The 5,000-nt window shown below is 51.8% G+C and overlaps 1 non-coding gene across 1 annotated transcript in view; it reads right to left on the reverse strand.

The window, feature by feature from the left end:
- The window catches only part of LOC124573771, a 1,910-nt gene extending 1,745 nt beyond the window's left edge, over nucleotides 1–165 (reverse strand). The window contains exon 1 of the ribosomal RNA XR_006972124.1: nucleotides 1–165. This exon is cut by the window's left edge and continues 1,745 nt beyond it. This is a non-coding gene — a ribosomal RNA (small subunit ribosomal RNA).
- Nucleotides 166–5,000: the final 4,835 nt, after the last annotated feature.

A 5,000-nucleotide genomic window follows, 5' to 3' on the forward strand; every position in this document is an offset into this window, starting at 1 on the left:
AGCTCTAGAATTACCACAGTTATCCAAGTAACGTGGGTACGATCTAAGGAACCATAACTGATTTAATGAGCCATTCGCGGTTTCACCTTAATGCGGCTTGTACTGAGACATGCATGGCTTAATCTTTGAGACAAGCATATGACTACTGGCAGGATCAACCAGGGAGCTGCGTCAACTAGAGCTGAGCAGCCGGCCGCCCGGGAGTGTGTCCCGGGGGCCCGCGCGAACACGCAAGCGTCCGCTCAATTATTCTGCAAACAGGAGGAGGCTGAGCTCCCCTGCACGATACACCTCGAAACCCTCTCAGGTCCCGGCGGCGCGCAGCGCCGTCCTAAGTACTTGGTCGGGTTCGAGAGAGGCGCAATCGCCCGGAGTTTGGCGAGTAGACGCTTTAGGTGCGACCACCCGTGCTCCCAACTGAGCTTGCCGCTGCCGACAGAGGCCCGGGAGCGTGCTGTCGTGGCATTGCCGGCGGGAGACAACACGCGCCACCTACGGTGGCCGGCAGCTCCAACGCCAGCGCCACAGAAGGACAAAAGCCCCACTTGGGTGCCGAAGCGAACTCTCCCAGCACAGCGCACGCGCCAACACGTCCGCACAGCTGCGATACAAACCACCTGCGAGAACCGCAGAGGCGACCGAGCAGCAGACGGCGTCGCGGCGCCGAGCGCCGGGCGGCGGCGCATCCTCAGCGCACACAGTCCTCAATCGGACCAGCACACTGCAGATGTCCACCGCGCTTCGCACCGGGCCCGCGAGGACCTACTTTGGCCGCACGGCGCCGCGTGCAGGGTGCGCCGGCGCGCAGCTGCGCCGCCTGCCGCCTCCGTCGGCCGGCGCGCCTGCCACTGGCCGCCCCCACCAGCCGGCTGTAGCGCGTGCGCCCACGCACCGCGCGGCCAGCACGCCGGGAGGCCCCCCCTCACCGGCCGGGGACGGTCCCACCCAGCCACCGCCGCGTATCGCTTCACACCCACATGCCATTCACGTTCGTGGGCATGGTGGGTATCGCTGAAACAACCGGTTGGTAGCTCAACCGATCGTCGCCATCACTGATTCACCTCTAGCGAGAACAACCGCACCACAACGGTTTACCAGTTGTTCATTTGCGTAACGTCACCAGCAAACGTAGACGTCCATCGCCATTTGCAAATTCAACGATTGTTGCATGCCTGTGTCAGGTGTCACGACACACTATGTCTGCCCACATACACGCAACAACATGTGCACGCTTCGCGAACACGTGGAAGGTGGCCCCCGTACGTATGCGATGTCCATTGCGCGAACGACTGTCAACCGGCCTCTGTCGCATGTCGCAGATGTGGAACGCAGTGCACCATGCTGTCACGGTGTGTGAGAAGAGACGACTACGTCTGACAACACGCGCCACTACATCAACAGACGGCTCATGCTGATCGCCATCCAGGGCATACCACACTGCAATCCGGCTCTTATAGGGAGACGACACATAGCTGAGTGCACAACAGTTGGACCGCATGGTTCGCCGTTGTTGGCGCAGTCGTTGTACGGTCACATGTACCACGATGTATCATTCAGTACATGAGGACCAATGTGCAGTACAGTGTGTGATTTGGACGTACAACATCAGCGGACAGTTGACACAGGCCGTACCACAGCGTAGGCTAAGTGCTTCGCCATGCGAATGCCAATGAACAACTGCGAAGGGCATTGAGCATGTACGTCCTGCTGCCATCCACATTACAGTGTATCGCTGCAAGGTGTTTAACATGAAGCGATACACTGGGGACCAGGCAGTGCGAGTAGCAAACTATATTGCGGGGGTTGCAGTTAGGCAACACTACACTAATTTAACGCGTCGTATGACAATTACATAGCGGGTTAAGGCCCAACGTGTGTTGGGTTAAGGCCCAACGTGTGTTGGGTTAAGGCCCAACGTGTGTTGGGTTAAGGCCCAACGTGTGTTGGGTTAAGGCCCAACGTGTGTTGGGTTAAGGCCCAACGTGTGTTGGGTTAAGGCCCAACGTGTGTTGGGTTAAGGCCCAACGTGTGTTGGGTTAAGGCCCAACGTGTGTTGGGTTAAGGCCCAACGTGTGTTGGGTTAAGGCCCAACGTGTGTTGGGTTAAGGCCCAACGTGTGTTGGGTTAAGGCCCAACGTGTGTTGGGTTAAGGCCCAACGTGTGTTGGGTTAAGGCCCAACGTGTGTTGGGTTAAGGCCCAACGTGGGTTGGGTTAAGGCGCAACGTGGGTTGGGTTAAGGCCCAACGTGGGTTGGGTTAAGGCGCAACGTGGGTTGGGTTAAGGCGCAACGTGGGTTGGGTTAAGGCGCAACGTGGGTTAGGTTAAGGCGCAACGTGGGTTAGGTTAAGGCGCAACGTAGGTTAGGTTAAGGCGCAATATAGGTTAGGTTAAGGCGCAATATAGGTTAGGTTAAGGCGCAATATAGGTTAGGTTAAGGCGCAATATAGGTTAGGTTAAGGCGCAATATAGGTTAGGTTAAGGCGCAATATAGGTTAGGTTAAGGCGCAACGTAGGTTAGGTTAAGGCGCAACATAGGTTAGGTTAAGGCGCAACATAGGTTAGGTTAAGGCGCAACATGGGTTAGGTTAAGGCGCAATATAGGTTAGGTTAAGGCACAATATGGGTTAGGTTAAGGCACAATATGGGTTAGGTTAAGGCACAATATGGGTTAGGTTAAGGCACAATATGGGTTAGGTTAAGGCACAATATGGGTTAGGTTAAGGCACAATATGGGTTAGGTTAAGGCACAATATGGGTTAGGTTAAGGCACAATATGGGTTAGGTTAAGGCACAATATGGGTTAGGTTAAGGCACAATATGGGTTAGGTTAAGGCACAATATGGGTTAGGTTAAGGCACAATATGGGTTAGGTTAAGGCACAATATGGGTTAGGTTAAGGCACAATATGGGTTAGGTTAAGGCACAATATGGGTTAGGTTAAGGCACAATATGGGTTAGGTTAAGGCACAATATGGGTTAGGTTAAGGCACAATATGGGTTAGGTTAAGGCACAATATGGGTTAGGTTAAGGCACAATATGGGTTAGGTTAAGGCACAATATGGGTTAGGTTAAGGCACAATATGGGTTAGGTTAAGGCACAATATGGGTTAGGTTAAGGCACAATGTGGGTTAGGTGAAGGCACAATATGGGTTAGGTTAAGGCACAATATGGGTTAGGTTAAGGCACAATATGGGTTAGGTTAAGGCACAATATGGGTTAGGTTAAGGCACAATATGGGTTAGGTTAAGGCACAATATGGGTTAGGTTAAGGCACAATATGGGTTAGGTTAAGGCACAATACGGGTTAGGTTAAGGCACAATATGGGTTAGGTTAAGGCACAATATGGGTTAGGTTAAGGCACAATATGGGTTAGGTTAAGGCACAATATGGGTTAGGTTAAGGCACAATATGGGTTAGGTTAAGGCACAATATGGGTTAGGTTAAGGCACAATATGGGTTAGGTTAAGGCACAATATGGGTTAGGTTAAGGCACAACGTGGGTTAGGTTAAGGCACAACGTGGGTTAGGTTAAGGCACAACGTGGGTTAGGTTAAGGCACAACGTGGGTTAGGTTAAGGCACAACGTGGGTTAGGTTAAGGCACAACGTGGGTTAGGTTAAGGCACAACGTGGGTTAGGTTAAGGCACAATACGGGTTAGGTTAAGGCACAATACGGGTTAGGTTAAGGCACAATACGGGTTAGGTTAAGGCACAATACGGGTTAGGTTAAGGCACAATACGGGTTAGGTTAAGGCACAATACGGGTTAGGTTAAGGCACAATACGGGTTAGGTTAAGGCACAATACGGGTTAGGTTAAGGCACAATACGGGTTAGGTTAAGGCACAATGTGGGTTAGGTTAAGGCACAACGTGGGTTAGGTTAAGGCACAACGTGGGTTAGGTTAAGGCACAACGTGGGTTAGGTTAAGGCACAACGTGGGTTAGGTTAAGGCACAACGTGGGTTAGGTTAAGGCACAACGTGGGTTAGGTTAAGGCACAATACGGGTTAGGTTAAGGCACAATACGGGTTAGGTTAAGGCACAATACGGGTTAGGTTAAGGCACAATACGGGTTAGGTTAAGGCACAATACGGGTTAGGTTAAGGCACAATACGGGTTAGGTTAAGGCACAATACGGGTTAGGTTAAGGCACAATACGGGTTAGGTTAAGGCACAATACGGGTTAGGTTAAGGTACACATTGTTGTAAGGAAAGGTGTTTTGGGGGGGGGGGGGGCCGGTTTGTTGATTGTGATTATCGTAAGTAAATGACTGCGGCATCATCTGATTTGCCACGTCAGGGTGCACCTTTGGCTCATAACAGGCGGCGCTCTGATTCCATGCTTGTGGCAGACCTGTGTCTTTCATTCCTGCCATTGTTTGTGTGCTGTGACAGGAGGCAGTATTGTGATGTTGGGTGTACCCCTGTGTAGGACATGTGTGGGTGTTGGTGGCTTAGCTGAGCAATGGTGGTTGTCGGAAGGGTGGGATATTCTGTTTTGTGAGTGGACCTCCCGGTCTGGTTATGATAGTGTGGATAGTCTAATGTGGCGGAGAGGATGCACTGGGTGTTGTTCCATGCTGGTGCTTACATATTGTCTCTGTGCCTGTTACAGGCAGAGAGTAGTGCGTGATAAGAGTGTCTGGCTGACGTGTGGTTGTGATTGTGAGCAGAGTCTTTCAGCATGTATACGGACAGTTGTATACATTATCTGTATTTTGATGGCTCTATCTATTACTAATCAGCGCCGTGTATACGTTTCATCCGGTTCCAGTCGAAACTGTTGTATCTCTGTACATTAGTGACACGGCGAGGCCGCCATGTAGTTACTCGTCTCGGCAGCTTCCACCGGTGTATGGCAAATGATTATAAGGAATCAGTCTAGTCGTCAATACCGATAGTGTGACGTCACATGTCTGGGGTGGGGGACGCTGCGCCCTTCCGGTGGGTCATGGCCTAGAAAGACTCTTCCCACGCAGGGGGGCTTGGACTGTCA

This window comes from Schistocerca americana, unplaced genomic scaffold (assembly GCF_021461395.2).
Source record: "Schistocerca americana isolate TAMUIC-IGC-003095 unplaced genomic scaffold, iqSchAmer2.1 HiC_scaffold_196, whole genome shotgun sequence".
Classification (NCBI taxonomy): Eukaryota; Metazoa; Arthropoda; class Insecta; order Orthoptera; family Acrididae; genus Schistocerca; species Schistocerca americana.